Source organism: Scylla paramamosain, chromosome 12 (genome assembly GCF_035594125.1).
Source record: "Scylla paramamosain isolate STU-SP2022 chromosome 12, ASM3559412v1, whole genome shotgun sequence".
In the NCBI taxonomy this organism is placed as follows: Eukaryota; Metazoa; Arthropoda; class Malacostraca; order Decapoda; family Portunidae; genus Scylla; species Scylla paramamosain.
Genome location: NC_087162.1, coordinates 8,486,286 through 8,505,000, shown reverse-complemented (window position 1 = coordinate 8,505,000; position 18,715 = coordinate 8,486,286).

The window sequence follows — 18,715 nt, the reverse complement described above, 5'->3', positions numbered from 1 at the left end:
ACGTTCTATATTAGGCTTGTTGCTGCGAAATGTTTATGTGAGTGATTATTTAATGAGCTGATCGGCTTTCCATGAACAACATACGTACTGATCCATCTTGTTGCCAGAAATTATGGCGCTGTATGACTAAAAAATAATATGCTGATAATGGCAATACGTACGTGCACAACTTTGATTATTCTCTCTCTCTCTCTCTCTCTCTCTCTCTCTCTCTCTCTCTCTCTCTCTCTCTCTCTCTCTCTCTCTCTCTCTCTCTCTCTCTGAAACACCTTTGCCAACTTTCCACGTAATCTCCCATTGGACAGAAACTACGGGCAAATAATTATTCTCCTCTTTTGAAACGGTTTCATTCTTTATGTTTGGATTAAGTTTGAGGACTTGAATTATTCTCCGGAGTAATCAGGTATCTTCAAATCTCCAAGCTACTGACTTGAAATTCGCCGCGTATTCAAGAAGGAGGAGGAGGAGGAGGAGGAGGAGGAGGAAGAGGAGGAGGAGGAGGAGGAGGAGGAGGAGGAGGAGGAGGAGGAGGAGCAGGAGGAAATAGAAGATGACGCGGATGGAGATGTAGATAAAGACAACGTGTGTGTGTGTGTGTGTGTGTGTGTGTGTGTGTGTGTGTGTGTGTGTGTGTGTGTGTGTGTGTGTGTGTGTGTGTGTGTGTGTGTGTGTGTGTGTGTGTGTGTGTGTGTGTGTGTGTGTGTGTGTGTGTGTGTGTGTGTGTGTGTGTGTGTGTGTGTGTGTGCCCAAGAGAGTGAGTATCAAGCTGGCAGTGCACTCTGGAAGTCATAATATACCGTGCAGTGAACCATTAAGATCGTCTCGTCCATCCAACACATATCAAAACCATTACTGAGCTGTCCTCCCTCTCCAGCATAGCGTCCAGTTATCGTCCATTACTCTCTCTCTCTCTCTCTCTCTCTCTCTCTCTCTCTCTCTCTCTCTCTCTCTCTCTCTCTCTCTCTCTCTCTCTCTCATGGAGGCAATATCCTAATTCAATCATTCATCCCTTCTATTAGTTTACAGTGTTTTCTCCCTTCAAGTGTCCTTCATCCCTCATTCATCAATTACATTTCATCATCCTTCTGATTCGTTCCTTCCTCCGGCTGTATTTATGCTTGACCTTTGTATAATTTTAAAGAATAATCATAATATTAAATTGGGGAATAAATACACATAGAGCGGTTATGTTGGAATTACCATACATGCATTTTTCTTTATATATATATATATATATATATATATATATATATATATATATATATATATATATATATATATATATATATATATATATATATATATATATATATATATATATATATATATATATATATATATATATATATATATATATATATATATATATATATATATATATATATATATATATATATATATATATATATATATATATATATATATATATAGGAGGGGCACCGGCCAAGGGCAACAAAACTGCAATAAAAAGTCCCACTGAAGTGCCGCTTCCAGAACAGAGTCGAAAGCAGTACTTAAAAATTACAGGATAAGTGTCTTGAAACCTCACTCTTGAAAGAGTTCAAGTCATAGGAAGGTGGGAATAAAGAAGCAGGCAGAGAGTTTCAGAGTTTACCAGAGAAAGGGATGAATGATTGATAATACTGGTTAACTTTTACATTAGAGAGGTGGACAGAATAGGGTGAGAGAAAGAACAAGGTCTTGCGCAACGAGGCCGCGGAAGGAGGGGAGGCATGTAATTAACAAGATCAGAAGAGTAGTTGGCAAGAAAATAGCGGTAGGAGATAGGTGATAAGGAAGATAAGGTAACAGGAAGATAAGTGATGCAACATTGCCGCGATGAAAAAGAAGTTGAAGACAGTCAGTTAGAGGAGAGAAGTTGATAAGAGGAAAAAACTTTTGGTTCTACCCTGTCTAAATGAGCAGTATGAGTGGAACTTCCCCCATACATATGAAGCATACTCCATACATAGACGGATAAGGCCCCTGTTCAGTCAGCAGCTGTGGGGGCCGAGAAAAACTGGCGGAGACGACTCGGAACGCCTAGCGTCATTGAAGTTGTTTTTAGCTAGAGATGAGATGTAAAGTTTCCAGTTTAGATTATAAATAAAGGACAGACCGAGAATGTCCAGTGTAGAAGAGTAGAGTGTCCTTGAAAAAGAGGGGGTAGTTGTCTGGAAGGTTGTGTTGAGTTGATAGATGGAGGAATTGAGTTTTTGAGATATTGAACAATATTAAGTATGCTCTGCCATAATGAGAAATTTTAAAGACAGAAGTCAGGCGATCTGCGTCTTCTTTGCGCGAACTGTTTACTTTCTGAAGGGTTGGACACCTACAAAAAGACGTGGAAATTATTTGGATAGGAGAAGTAATAGGAGAATAATAGGATGAAAGTGGGCGACAGGACAGAACCCTGAGAAACACCACTGTTAGAAGAACAATGACCGTCTACCACAGCACCAACAGAACGATCAGAAAGGAAACTTGAGATGAAGTTACAGAGAGAAGGATAAAAGCCGTAGGAGGGTAGTTTGGAAATCAAAGCTTTGTGCCAGACTCTATCAAAAGCTTTTGATATATCTAAGGCAACAGCAAAAATTTCACCAAAATCCCTAAAAGAGGACGACCAAGACTCAGTAAGGAAAGCCAGAAGATTACCATTAGAGCGGTCTTGATGGAACCCATACTGGCGATCAGATAAAAGGTTGTGAAGGGATAGATGTTTAAGAATCTTCCTGTTGAGGATAGATTCAAAAACTTTAGATAGGTAGGAAATTAAAGCAATACGACGGTAGTTTGAGGGATTAGAATGGTCACCCTTTTTAGGAACAGGCTGAATGTAAACAAACTTCCAGCAAGAAGGAAAGGTAGATGTTGAAAGTTTGACTAGGCAAGGTGCAAGCACGGAGGCACAAATTTTACCTTTATTACGTGTATTTCCTGGTTCTCTTTTTACATGCCTACATTAAAAACTATTCTGGTGAGGTAGTTATTTATGCAATTGAGAAATACAGGAAGGAGAGACACTAGAAGTACGTTTGTTTTCGTGCATGTTAGAAATGTAAAAGAGCTCCAAGTAAAACTACTCATTAATTAGCGTCTGTGTTGCCGTCAGCTACGCTGCAATACCAGCAAAAGATTCTCGCGGCTAGAGCAAAGTTAGGCATATGTCATGTTCCCAAAGCACCAGCACAATGGAACAATGCCCCGTGGCAGGAAAAGGTGCAGGAATGAGTTAAAGATTCGAGGCCACGGCGGGAAGGTAAACTATAGATTTTCATCAATGACAGAACACTTTTTTTCTTTTTCTCTCGGTTCCTTCCGTCAGGCGTCGCCACAGCGGATCATCTGTTTTCATTTTATTCTCATCTCCGTCATCTTCTATTACACTCATCACTCACATGTCTTCCTTCAGTGCATCCATAAAACTAACTTTGATCATCCTCTCTTCCTCCTGCTTGGTAGATCAACCTTCTCGACTGAGCATGATAACATAAATTTGGTTTGGCAATATATATGTCGATAGATAAATATATAAAGAAGACATATATATGAACAATAATTTTACAGGTAGTAAAATAACTTCAAAGGTAAATGATGAGATACTTATGAACCTAATGCTAGCATCGCTGTTATGTAATCCAAGAAATATCAGATAAAGAGAATAATTTAAATCGTTAGACCTTACGTGAAAAATAATTCCCGGATACAGTGTCTATAGTAAGTGTAAGAAAAAGAAAAAAAAAATTATATATATATATATATATATATATATATATATATATATATATATATATATATATATATATATATATATATATATATATATATATATATATATATATATCGTCTAACAGCTATTTTTTTTCGAGGCATCGCAGAGACTGGTATCACGAGCACAAGGTTGAGCAGCCGCACCCCGTATCCTGGTTGGCGGTGGTGTGCTGTGCGGCAATAACGAGGCGCAGGCACGCTCGCCAAGGCTTCACTACACAAACATCCGAAAAACGCATAAAAATACACTTTTTCTAATAAGTCAATACGTTGGGAACGAAAAGCTCTCTCTCTCTCTCTCTCTCTCTCTCTCTCTCTCTCTCTCTCTCTCTCTCTCTCTCTCTCTCTCTCTCTCTCTCTCGTCATTCCTGCCTCCCTCCTTCCCTTCCCTTCAATACTCCCAAAGCACGCGGACAAGAAAACTCCTGCCATATCACCTCAGTTTTTCCCTCTCGAAGCAAAAAATCTTAAGGTGAATTATTTCATTAGCATGGAAACCCCCCTTCCTCCTCTTCTTCCTCATTCTTTTCCTTCTCCTCCTCCTTCTCTTCCATTTCCTTTTCCTTCTCTTGTTTTCACATTTTAACTGTTCGTGTGTGTGTGTGTGTGTGTGTGTGTGTGTGTGTGTGTGTGTGTGTGTGTGTGTGTGTGTGTGTGTGTGTGTGTGTGTGTGTGTGTGTGTGTGTGTGTGTGTGTGTGTGTGTGCTCTCTTGCTCACTATCCATTTGTGTGTGAGAGAGAGAAAGAGAGAGAGAGAGAGAGAGAGAGAGAGAGAGAGAGAGAGAGAGAGAGAGAGAGAGAGAGAGAGAGAGAGACTTCCGTTACTTCCATTACAAAAGCCATTTTCTCTCATAACTATCTCTCTCTCTCTCTCTCTCTCTCTCTCTCTCTCTCTCTCTCTCTCTCTCTCTCTCTCTCTCTCTCTCTCTCTCTCTCTCTCTCGCTTTCTATCTCTCAATTTTTCTTTTTTTATCTACCTATCTATCTCTATTAATCTCTCTACCTATCTATCTATCTATCGATCTATCTATCTGCACCCTTTTTCTCTATTGCAGCTCAGCCAGACGATCGGAAATTCACAATTCTGGACAAGCTGCTCCAGTTTATATTATTTCTCACTCACACGTTGGCTCAAAGTTAACTGCATACATTAATTCTCGCCCAACACTAACTGGCAGCTGAAAATAATACGCCTTAACTTTCTTACTCGCTTCAAAATAAGGTAAAAAAAATCATAAAAAAGACTAATTAGTTCTTTTTTTTTTCACCTATATCTGTCAGTGGTCTTTGCGTTAGAAGCTCTGAGACAAAGAAGTTATTTTTTTATGAGATGCTGCAGGTTCTGAACAAAAGATAAAAGAGAAATATAAACATTTAGAGAGGAGAATGGCACAGAGAAGGGTTTAGAATGAAAGGCAAGGAAAGCAGGCTCCGTTGTCAGACAGACGAAATAAACTCTCAATACTTCACTATGTAAAAAGTCTGTTTTTAAGACCTACGAATCTCCAGGCAAGACTTAGTTACCTTCCTGTTTATTTGATCGACTAAGATTATTTTTAGCTACCTTTTTTTCTTTTTTATCCCCATCCTCACTTCCATCCTCTCCTCCTCCTCTTACATATTTCCTTCATCGAGCGCACGCTGGTTTTCAAAATACCAAAGAGGATCATCGAGATGTTTACCAAGTGTATTTGTTTTACCTGCCGACTTACCTACGAATCCAAAGAGCGTGAGGGCACAAGCATATAAACAAACGCTCCCTCTCTCTCTCTCTCTCTCTCTCTCTCTCTCTCTCTCTCTCTCTCTCTCTGGTTATTTTTTTCTCTCCTGCTTTTCCTTATTTTTTTCTGCTTTCTTATATTTTTGCTTATCGTTTTATTATTTTTCATTTTTTTCATTTTCTCTTCTTTCATGTTGTATTCCTTTACGCTCATCATTATTCTCTCTCTCTCTCTCTCTCTCTCTCTCTCTCTCTCTCTCTCTCTCTCTCTCTCTCTCTCTCTCTCTCTTTCTGGCTCAACAGGATCCTGGGAAAGATATTTAAGGCCTGTGATTGGCTGCTTCTTGTGTAATGACGCGAGCAGATTGGTGCAGGAGCGGTGATCGGTAGAATACGACTGGCTGTAGAAGAAATCACTGCCACTTAAAGGGGGAGAGAGAGAGAGAGAGAGAGAGAGAGAGAGAGAGAGAGAGAGAGAGAGAGAGAGAGAGAGAGAGAGAGAGAGAGAGAGAGAGAGAGAGAGTCAATGCTGAATAAAACATGCCATTAAACTCTCATTTATATTACAAGCTTCGAAAGATTAAAAAAAAATAACAATGCATATATAAGATAAAAAAAAAAAACAAGGAGCAGTAAAATTATAATTTGTCCATCAAATTATACATCCACACATACACTTATACATTATCATTACTACTGATCACTACTTACGTGACTGCTATTACTCTCAATATCACTCCCATCATTATTATTACGTGTCTCAATATTTATCTCTACTTGATGGCATAAGTTCACAAATACATCTGTTTAAACACGAAAGAGTCTAGAGGGAGGAAAAAACACTGGATTATTTATTACACCTCGTCCGTGGCAATTAACTCAGGGTGGGGGGTTCCCATGTAAAACTTCCGCATCTAATTAATATATGAATACTTTTACGAATAAAATACTGAAGGCACCTCGCTGCTCTAATGCTCTGAGGGTCAGGGTGCTATGGGTAATTAATGGTCTTGTTTTACTTGCTGCCATATTTACGTTCGTGTTAAGGTAGCTTTGTCTCAGTGTATCTCAAGGCGGTGGGAGAAGACGCGGTGTGGCGGGGGCCGGAATAGGTGATTGGGAGCGGGGGGGACGAGAGAGAAGACTGAGATGGAGCAGGTGCGTTGGGAGACGAGTATGGGAGGAAGGGAACAAAGGAGGTGCAGGTGGTGGTGGAGGTGGTGGTGGTGGTGGTGGTGGTGGTGGTGGTGGTGGTGGTGGGGGAGGGAGAAAGGACAAGATGGAAGATAAGGAAAAGGAGGAAGAAGAAGAGGAAATATCAGTAAAAGGGAAATGGAAATATGATGAAAGAGGAGAAAATTAGAAAGAGAAATTTCTAAATAGAAATAATAAATGGAGAAAAGAAGGGAAGGGACATTGTGGGAAATGGAGGAGATGGAATTGAATTGTAATGAGCTTTATGGAAAGGTGTGTGTGTGTGTGTGTGTGTGTGTGTGTGTGTGTGTGTGTGTGTGTGTGTGTGTGTGTGTGTGTGTGTGTGTGTGTGTGTGTGTGTGTTGTGTGTGTGTGTGTGTGTGTGTGTGTGTGCGCGCGCGCGTACGTACAAACTTAAAGAGCGTAACACGAGTTCTATCATATATCAGACGTGAAGGAAAATGTTATTATTGGCATGAAGGGAAAACTTAATTGCTTTACAAGACGTGACACACACGCGCTGCCTTCACCACAATGCGGGGACGGCCAGGGACGAGTGCAGGGTTGAGTCCCGCTCAGGCCTAACAGGTGAGACAGTCGTGAGGCGGAGCACATCATGAACAGAGGTGAGGTTATGGAATGCAGAAGTACGTACTGTAAATCCAGTGACCCAGTAAGGGTGATGGTACTAGTTTTACTTCTATTCATGTTACTCGTCTAATTTTATTGCAATGGTCTACTTATTTCTTGTCACTTTTATGTCTGGTACATGAAAACTTGTGAAAATGTAATATTACTTATAAAATCAAGAAAACTTGCGACAGAAGCAGCAGAGATATCTATATTAAAGACAAAAATAGTAGCACCAATATTAATCACTCCAAAATAAAAACAAAATGATAAAACTCATAAAAAAAAAAAAATTATAAAAAAAAACAGTCCCACTAGAACAACATGAAAAAAGTAACAGTACCCGTCCCTCCCTCCCTCTCTCTCTCCCTCCCTCCCTCCCCAAAGCGGCACTCGCTCCACTATTCATCATATTACAATCATACGTTTTTTTAAAGCACAGGCCGAGACTAAAGCGCTGCCGGCATGTATCTCCAATATATAATTACAGGGCGTCGACGCGGTGGTGTTCCCAATACATAATGTGATTTCATATATTGCTTTCCCAACTTTTTTGTTCCGGGGGGACTACAAACGGAGGGCAGCGAGGCGGGGAACACACGCTCGCAGTAAGCTAATCTGTGTAACGGCGACAATGCTTTTACGATTATTTGAGGCGGCACGGAAATGAATCCACTGATAAGAGAGAGAGTACGTGCCGCTAATGAAAATAATGATGATGATAATAATAATAATAATAATAATAATAATAATAATAATAATAATAATAATAATAATAATATCAACAGCAATATTAATAATAATAATAATAATAATAATAATAATAATAATAATAATAATAACAACAACAATAATGACAGTGTTAGTAGTAATCGTAAAAGCGAAAACAGCAACAGTAATAACAGTAATGACAAAGAATATGGAGGTGGTAACAGTGGTAGAGGTTATGGTGATAATAATGATAATGTAAGAGAAGAGAGAAGAGGAAAGACAGAGGAGGAAAAACAACTGGAAGAGAGTCAGCAAGAGTAGGAGTAAGAGTAAGAGGAGGAGGAGAAGATGGTAATGGTTATGGAGGAAATAGTGACAGTGTAAGAAGAGGAGGAGGAGGAAACACAAAGAAGGAAAAACAACTGGAAGACCAAAAGTACAAAATAAGAGGAGGGAGAAAAGATGGTGATTGTTATGAGGGAAATACTGATTGTGTAGGAGGGAAAAAGGCACAAGACAAAAAGCTAGAAGAAAAAACATCCGCAAGGAAGTACGTAGGAGTAAGAGGAGGAAGAAGAGAGGAAGAGAAAGTTTTAAATCAAAGGGAGTACACAGGTGGTTGTGTGATTGAACCTTTCCTGGAGAGGCAAAACAAAGAAACGATCTATTACCTGGCATTGTTTGAGGAGGAGGAGGAGGAGGAGGAGGAAAAGCAGAAAGGAGCAAAAAATACATATAAATAAACAACAAACAGCAGCAGATTTGTAGATCATGTGGCTCTTTACGGTGACTACAGAGAGAGAAATAGGATGGCAGAGATGAAAAAGAATAGCACAGACGAAGAAGAAAGAAGAAAAGGTGAAGAATGACAGCGAGGACAACAACGACGACAATAACAACAACAGGAACAACGATCACAATATATACAAAATAAGTTAAAAAGAGGAAAAACAAAAGGTGGGTGTTGTAAAGGCAGCAAACAACAGAGAACAGAGTAAGAGGGGAGTAGACAAGGAGGCCTGGGAAGGGAAGAAACGAGTTTAAAAGAAGAACAAGGGAGGAGAATAAAAGATGAAAGACTAAGGAAAGAAAAAAGAAACACGAGAGAGGAGAAGAAGGAAGAAGGAGGAAGGAGAAGAAGGAGAAGCAGGAAGAAAACATTCAAAGAAACGAAAATATAAATAATCACAAGACAGAAATAGCACAAGAAGAAAATGTAAAATGACACAAAAGAAAACCTACAATAAAAAAAAAGAAAGAAAAGCAGAGCAGCATAAGACATTCTGAAGAGATGAAAGTATTCACAAAGATATTGGATCCGGTATCAAAGAAAGATGAGCAGAGCAGCAAAGGGTTGATGTGCAAAAAAAAAAAAAAAAAAACGATAAAAAATAAATGTAAAGGCAGAGTTGGGTGATCCTGAGCAAGAGGCAGAGAGAGGGAGAGAGAGAGAGGGAGAGAGAAAGGGGGAGGGTCGCTACATAAAACTGGCGAGGTGCTCTAACAAGGAAGACATCACAAGCTTCGTTAAATATAAACAATGAAGGCCACGCGCTCCTCTCCTTCCCTTCCCCCTATGTATATGTAAGATCAATTAGGAGGAGGAGGAGGAAGAGGAGGAGGAGGAGGAGGAGGAGGAAGACTAGATGGAGGAGGAGGAGAGGGAGGGAGGAGGAGGAGAGGGAGAGGAACAGGAGATGGACGGGGACAAGAAAAATGTGAAAGAGGAAAGAAATGGAATATGATGACGAAGACGAGGACGAGGGGAAGGTGAAGGAGGAGAAAAATGTGTAGAAAATGGAAGAGAAGATGATTACATGTAGTATTTGTTGAAGTAAAGTAATAAGAGAGAGACGAAATGAGAGGAGTAGAATTATATAGATCAATGTAAGGCTTGATGGAGGATCAAAGGCAAAAAGGATTGAAAAGAAAGAGGAGGAAAGAGGAAAAAAAAGGGGAAAAGAGGGGTAAAAATTCCTCTTCACCCTATGGCTCATTAATGAATTTCATCTTAGCCAAGGCACCAAAGTTATAATGACAATAATTACGATAATTAGTCGAACATCAGAGAGGAGACGAGAACCCACCCCCTCGACCTGCCAGTCTTAAGAGCTGCAAGACCATTGAATCTTTTCAACTTAATTTCCCTTCCCACCTCTTACTCATGGCGTGATCAATAACAACCATTTTTTTTCCCTTCTCATATGAGAGTACTCTTCTCCACTCCATCCTCACTCTTATTTCACCTTTCTTGTACTGTCATTCTCTCTTCTTCCCCTTCCATACACTTTTCCTTATTCCCTCCCTCCTCCCATTGCACATCTGTACTTTCCCTTAACTCTTTTCCCTCTTTCCCATATGTTTTTCTTTATTCCCTTCCCACTTATACTCCCTACATCAAGTAATTTCCCTTTCGTCTTCTCTATTTCTCCATTTCTTTCTCTCACATTTCAAGATTCACGTTCCTCCTTTTCTATTCTACCTTCTCCTTTCTTTATTTCTTTATTTCCTTTAGGTTTTAAGATACGTTTGCTTTCTTTATTCCTCCCACACCCTTTCCAACACTCGAAGACTCATGTTTCTCCTTTATATCTCCTCACCGCACACTTACTCTATCCCTCCACACTTCAAAACCCATATTCCTTCCATATTTTTTCACCCCACACCTTTCCCCTTTATCTCTATTCCATCCACACTTCAAAATCCATATTCCTACTCTGCTCTCCTTCCCACAATCTTCTTACCAGTCCCAGCGCTCATATCCACATCCCTCAGTTCCCTCGGCCTCACCCTGCCCTCCCTACGTCCTCACTACCTACCTTCATCATCTCACATGGGGGCTTGTTAGCACGTCCACTCATCCAGAAGGGAAGACTGTCCTTGTTAGCCTTTATGAGAGGTGCACCATTCACCATCTCTCATATCCACACAACCCAGGGCTAAGCATCAATAATACCTAACAAGTATTAACAAGTACTGCCAGAGCGTCTCCAGTCCTCGCCAATAGCTTGAGATCCACACATAGAGGGAGAATTATGAATGGCACCTAACAGCAATCAGCAACCAGAGGAGACACATGTTTCCATTAAGTCTCCGGTATCGACTGACACGCACATTCCTCCGCCACTCTCTACAACGCTGTACAGAAGTCATATCAACGGCCCAACTGCACTGCCAATCATTCATTGGTCTTATATGAATCTTGCAGAGGCCGCCAGCACTTGAATACGCCCATTCTTCAGCGTTCACGACTCTATGACTCTCTTCAGCAGCGCCAACAAACCCTATCAGACCCTCACCAAGTGTCTCGTAGGCTTCACCAGACCTTGCGTGCTTCCCTTTTTTTTTTTTTCCCGGAGAGGACTTTACAAATCTCCCCTAACGGTTCTCCCTCTCGCTTCTCATCCGTCCCCTCCATTCCAGCTGGCACTGAGAGAATATTATGGTTTCATTTCTTTGTCGTAGCGATGATTTATTGGTCCCCGTCAGGCGCGGCAGGAGGAAGAGGAAGAAGTCTGAAGCGGCTGGCATCGGTGATCCAAGTCTCAACGATGAAAAAAGAGCAACGCACGAGAGGATGTGTCGCCAGATGGAGGTGATGAAGGGGGCTGGAAACCCTTGGCGGTGACAAAAAGTGCAAGTCAGTGGATTCATGATTAAATGGAGCAGTGTTTTGACTGACTGGCTTTTCATTTCTAGGATTCATATTCATGTGTTCAAAGATCTTATGGATTCATATAACATCCATATATATTTTTTTTTTCTTATCCATTTTTCATTATTTTTGGGGTCTCTCAAGGGACGAGAGAGAAAAGCTGTGGGTTTTTCATTGCAAAATACAGGTCAACCAATATCGTCGCCCAGGTCTTTCTAGAAGTGCATTTTTTCTTCAAATAAAAATTTTCATTTTAGTCCCATTCCTCACCTCTCTCTCTCTCTCTCTCTCTCTCTCTCTCTCTCTCTCTCTCTCTCTCTCTCTCTCTCTCTCTCTCTCTCTCTCTCTCTCTGACAGAAAGATCAATATAGAATAAAGATTAAACCGAACAAAAATATTACAGCAATATTTCATAAAATGTCAAAACAAATCAGAGCAGAATCAGAACACAGCCTTCTTCGTGGGCAGGGAGCCGCGGAGCCACGAACTATACAATCACCACTGCATCGCCTTTCAACTCTTACTTAGTCACAACATGGTTATTACAGAATGGCATATTAACGGCACGAAAGTTTCAACAGAGCAATGAGGTAATTTTACAAGTACTTAAAACTTTGAATGGAAAAAGTAAATAAAACCTAAACTTTGCAGGATTAATCACCCAGAACGTGTTATAAGGAGGGAAGTTCCACGTCTCCTTTTCACAAGTTGTAGCAATAAGAAGTTTTACAAATTATAGTTTCTTTTTCCCAATAAGTAAAAAGGAAAGAGAAAAAAAAATCTTTTATAACGGAATTCGATAAGTTCAACTTTATATTTCATCAAACTCATAAGGCAGTTTGAGGAAATACGTATCAAAATTCAAAGAAGGAAGGCGTGAGTTTAGGGACATGAGAGGGATACATGAAGTGAATGACGGCTTGTTTTTTTTTTTCTTTTTTTTTATGTATGAGAGACACTGGCCAAGGGCAACAAAAATAAATAAATAAATAAATAAAAAAAATAAAAAAAAGTCGACTGAGATGCCGAAACGATAATTACTCCCAGTGAGGTCTAAAGCACTGTTCAGGGGGTGCTGTGAACTTATCATTAAACCCAGCTGTGACCTCACTGAACGTTTCCCTTTGTGTCTCACAACACAAGGGGGTAGTCACAGCCTGCCCTCTAAAGACAACTCTCTTCCTCCACACAAAACTACAAGCACCTAATAACACACACACCCTTCACTCAAAAAATTTTAAAATCATGGCGACTCCTACACCAGCCTCGGAGTCCCCATCTGGGGAGGGGACCATAAATGTCCCCAGGTCAGACTGCCTTTCCGTCGACGACCGTAAGTGTCTTGACACCCCCCTCAACTTTTTCTTCATTAACTTCTGCAACATTCGCGGTCTAAGATCTAATTTTCAATCTGTAGAACACCACCTCTCCTCTTCTAAACCTCATCTTCTTTTCCTCACTGAAACTCAGGTGTCTGAGGCAACTGACAGTAGCCCCTTTTCTGTTCCCTCCTACTTTCTCTATCCTCATTTTCGATCCAAAGCTGGATGCTGCGTTTATGTGCGCAATGACTTAACCTGCTCTCGTGCCCACGCTCTTGAATCTTCCGAGTTTTCCACCATCTGGCTTCGACTACAGAGTCATTCTCATACTAAATTTATCTGTGCTGTATACCTCTCTCCTAACTCCTCTGACTATAAGAAATTCTTTGACTACTTAACTTCCAAAGTGGAGCACATTCTGACCCTCTTCCCTTTTGCAGAGATCTCCATTCTTGGAGACTTCAATGTTCACCACCAGCTTTGGCTTTCCTCTCCCTTCACTGACCATCCTGGTGAACTAGCCTACAACTTTGCTATCCTCCATGACCTAGAGCAATTGGTGCAACACCCTACTCGTATTCCTGACCGTCTTGGAGATACGCCCAACATTCTTGACCTTTTCCTGACCTCTAATCCTTCTGCTTATGCTGTCACCCTTTCTTCTCCGTTGGGCTCCTCCGATCACAATCTCATATCTTTATCTTGTCCTATCACTCCAATCCCTCCTCAGGATCCCCCTAAGCGAAGGTGCCTCTGGCGTTTTGCCTCTGCTAGTTGGGGGGACCTGAGGCGGTATTTTGCTGATTTTCCTTGGAATGACTACTGCTTCCGTGTCAGAGACCCGTCTTTGTGTGCTGAGCGCATAACAGAGGTGATAGTGTCTGGCATGGAGGCGTACATTCCTCACTCTTTTTCTCGTCCTAAACCTTCTAAACCTTGGTTTAACACAGCTTGTTCTCGTGCTATACATGATAGAGAGGTGGCCCACAAAAGGTACTTAAGCCTTCCTTCACCAGAATCTCATGCACTTTATATTTCTGCCCGGAACCATGCCAAGTCTGTTCTCCAACTAGCCAAAAACTCCTTCATTAACAGAAAATGTCAAAACCTTTCAAGATCTAACTCCCCTCGTGATTTCTGGCATCTAGCCAAAAATATCTCCAATAACTTTGCTTCTTCTTCTTTCCCTCCTCTACTTCAACCAGATGGCACCACTGCTATCACATCTATTTCTAAAGCTGAACTCTTTGCTCAAACCTTTGCTAAAAACTCTACCTTGGACGATTCTGGGCTTGTTCCTCCCTCTCCTCCACCCTCTGACTACTTCATGCCTCGTATTAAAATTCTTCGTAATGATGTTTTCCATGCCCTCGCTGGCCTAAACCCTCAGAAGGCTTATGGACCTGATGGGGTCCCTCCTATTGTTCTCCGAAACTGTGCCTCCGTGCTTGCACCTTGCCTAGTCAAACTCTTTCAGCTTTGTCTGTCAACATCTACCTTTCCTTCTTGCTGGAAGTTTGCCTACATTCAACCTGTTCCTAAAAAGGGTGACCGCTCTAATCCCTCAAACTACCGTCCTATTGCTTTAATTTCTTGCTTATCTAAAGTTTTTGAATCTATCCTCAACAGGAAGATTCTTAAACATCTATCACTTCACAACCTTCTATCTGATCGCCAGTATGGGTTCCGTCAAGGACGCTCTACTGGTGATCTTCTGGCTTTCCTTACTGAGTCTTGGTCATCCTCTTTTAGAGACTTTGGTGAAACTTTTGCTGTTGCCTTGGACATATCAAAAGCCTTTGATAGAGTCTGGCACAAAGCTTTGATTTCCAAACTACCCTCCTACGGTTTCTATCCTTCTCTCTGTAACTTCATCTCAAGTTTCCTTTCTGACCGTTCTATTGCTGCTGTGGTAGACGGTCACTGTTCTTCTCCTAAATCTATTAACTGTGGTGTTCCTCAGGGTTCTGTCCTGTCACCCACTCTCTTCTTATTATTCATTAATGATCTTCTAAACCAAACTTCTTGTCCTATCCACTCCTATGCTGATGATACCACCCTGCACTTTTCCACGTCTTTTCATAGACGTCCAACCCTTCAGGAGGTAAACATATCACGCAGGGAAGCCACAGAACGCCTGACTTCTGATCTTTCTAAAATTTCTGATTGGGGCAGAGCAAACTTGGTATTGTTCAATGCCTCAAAAACTCAATTCCTCCATCTATCAACTCGACACAATCTTCCAGACAACTATCCCCTCTTCTTCAATGACACTCAACTGTCCCCCTCTTCTACACTGAACATCCTCGGTCTGTCCTTTACTTATAATCTGAACTGGAAACTTCACATCTCATCTCTAGCTAAAACGGCTTCTATGAAGTTAGGTGTTCTGAGACGTCTCCGCCAGTTTTTCTCACCCCCCCAGCTGCTAACTCTGTACAAGGGCCTTATCCGTCCATGTATGGAGTATGCTTCACATGTCTGGGGGGGTTCCACTCATACTGCTGTTCTAGACAGGGTGGAATCAAAAGCTTTTCGTCTCATCAACTCCTCTCCTCTAACTGACTGTCTTCAGCCTCTCTCTCACCGCCGCAATGTTGCATCTCTTGCTGTCTTCTACCGCTATTTTCATGCTAACTGCTCTTCTGATCTTGCTAACTGCATGCCTCCTCTCCTTCCGCGGCCTCGCTGCACAAGACTTTCTTCTTTCTCTCACTCCTATTCTGTCCACCTCTCTAACGCAAGAGTTAACCAGTATTCTCAATCATTCATCCCTTTCTCTGGTAAACTCTGGAATTCCTTGCCTGCTTCTGTATTTCCACCTTCCTATGACTTGAATTCCTTCAAGAGGGAGGTTTCAAGACACTTATCCACCAATTTTTGACCACTGCTTTGACCCTTTTAGGGACTGGCATTTCAGTGGGCATTTTTTTATTAGATTTTTGTTGCCCTTGGCCAGTGTCCTTCCTACATAAAAAAAAAAAAAAAAAAAAGTCCCAGAAAAGGGTCCAAAGCGGTAGTCAAAATATGAAGGATAAGTGACTTGATACCTCCTTCTTGAAGGAATTCAAGTCATAGGAAGGTGGAAATACAGAAGCAGGCAAGGAGTTCCAGAGTTTACCAGAGATAGGGATGAATGATTGAGAATACTGGTTAACTCTTGCATTAGAGAGGTGGACAGAATAGGGGTGAGAGAAAGAAGAAAGTTTTGTGTAGCGAGGCCGTGGAAGGAGGTGAGGCATGAAGTTAGCAAGATCAGAAGAGTAGTTAGCATGAAAATAGCTGTAGAAGATTGCTAGAGATGCAACATTGCGGCGATGAGAGAAAGGCTGAAGACAGTCAGCTACTTAGAGAAGAGGAGTTGATTAGCTTAAAAGCATTTGATTTCAGCCTGTCTAGAAGAGCGGTATCAGTGGAACAACCCCCGACATGTGAAGCATACTCCATACATGTACAGAGTTAGCAGCTGGCGGGGGTGAGAAAAATTGGCGAGGACATCTCAGAACACCTAACTTCATAGCTGTTGTTTTAGCTAGAGATAAGATGTGAAGTTTCCAGTTTTAGATTATAAGGACAGACTGAGGATGTTCAGAAGAGGGGGGGACAGTTGAGTGTCATTGAAGAAGACGGGATAGTTGTCTGGAAGGTTGTGTCGAGTTGATAGATGGAGGAACTGAGTTTTTGAGGCATTGAACAATACCAACTTTGCTCAGCCCCAATCAGAGGTTCTAAAAAGACCAGAAGTCATGCGACTTCTCTGCGTGAAATATTTACTTCCTGAGGGGTTGGACGTCTATGAAAAAAACGTGGAAAAGTGTAGGGTGGTATCATCAGCGTAGGAGTGGATAGGACAAGAAGTTTGGTTTAGAAGGTCACTGATGAATAATAAGAAGAGAATGATTGACAGGACAGAGCCCTGAGGAGAAGAACAGTGACTGTCTACCACAGCAGCAATAGAACGGTCAGAAAAGAAACTTGAAATGAAGTTAGAGAAAGAAGGATAGAAGCCGTAGGAGGGTAGTTTGGAAATCAAAGCTTTTTGCTAGACTCTATCAAAAGCTTTTGATATGTCCAAGGCAACAGCAAAAATTTCACCAAAATCTCTAAAAGAGGATGACCAAGACTCAGTAATGAAAGCCAGAAGATCAGAGCGGCCTTGACGGAACCCATACTGGTGATCAGATAGAAGGTTGTGAAGTGATAGATGTTTAAGAATCTTCCTGTTGAGGATAGATCCAAAAACTTTAGAGAAAGGGATAAATGACTGAGAATACTGATTAACTCTTGCATTAGAGAGGTGGATAGAATAGGGATGAGAGAAAGAAAAAAAGTGTTGTGCAACGAGGCCGCGGAAGGAAAGGAGGCATACAGTTACCAAGTTCACAAGAGAAGTTAGCATAAAAAATAGTGGTAAAAGATAGCAAGAGATGCAACATTACCGTGATGAGAGACTGAAGACAATCAGTTACATAGAGAAGAGGAGTTGATTAGATGAAATGTTTATGATTCCACCCTGTCTGAAAGAGCGGTAGAGTGGAACCCCCCATACATGTGTAGCATACTCCATACATGGGCAGATGAGGCCCCCTGTACAGAGTTAGCATCTTGGGGGGTGATAAAAAATGACGGAAACGATTCAGAACTCATAACTTCATAGAAGCTGTTTTAGCTAAAGATGAGATGTGGTTTCCAGTTTAGATTATAAGTAAAGGACAGACCGAGGATGTTCATTGTAGAAGAGGGGGACAGTTGAGTGTCACTGAAGAAGAGGGGATAGTTATCTGGAAGGTTGTGTCGAGTTGATAAATGGAGGAATTGAGTTTTTGAGGCATTGAACAATACTACTTTTGCTCTGTTCCTAACAGAAATTTTAGAGAGATAAGAGGTCAGGCATTTTGTGGCTTCCCTGCAAGAACTGTTTACTTCCTGAAGGGTTGGACGTCTATGAAAAGTGCAGGGTGGTATCATCAGCGTAGGAGTGAATAGGACAAGAAGTTTGGCTTAGAAGATCATTGATGAATAATAGAGAGTGGGTGACAGGATAGAACCCTGAATACAGGTAATATATTTTAAAGAAGAACAGTGATTGTCTACCACAGCAGCAATAGAACGGTCAGAAAGGAAATCTGAGATGAAGTTACAGTGAGAAGGATAGAAGCCGGGCAGTTTGGAAATCAAAGCTTCATGCCAGACTCCATTAAAACCTTTTGATATGCATAAGCTAACAGCAAAAAATTTTCACCAAAATCCCTAAAAGAGGATGACCAAGACTCAGTAAGGAAAGCCAAAAGATCACCGATAGAGTGGCCTTGACGGAACCCATACTGGTGATAAGGTAAAAGGTTGTGAAGTGATGGATGTTTAAGAATCTTTCTTTTGTTCAAAACTTTAGATAAGTAGGAAATTAAAGCAATAGGACGATAGTTTGAGGGATTAGAATGGTCACCCTTTTAAGGAACAGGCTCAATGTAGGCAAACTTCAAGCAAGAAGGAAAGGTAGATGTTGATTGTTAGAGTTGAAAGAGTGTGACTAGGCAAAGTGCAAGCACGGAGACACAGTTTCGGAGAACAATAGGAGGGACTCCATCAGGTCCATAAGCCTTCCGAGAGTTTAGGCCAGCGAGGGCATGGAAAACATCACTGCGAAGAATTTTAATGGGTAGCATGAAGTAGTCAGAGGGTGGAGGAGGGGGAGCAACAAACCCTGAA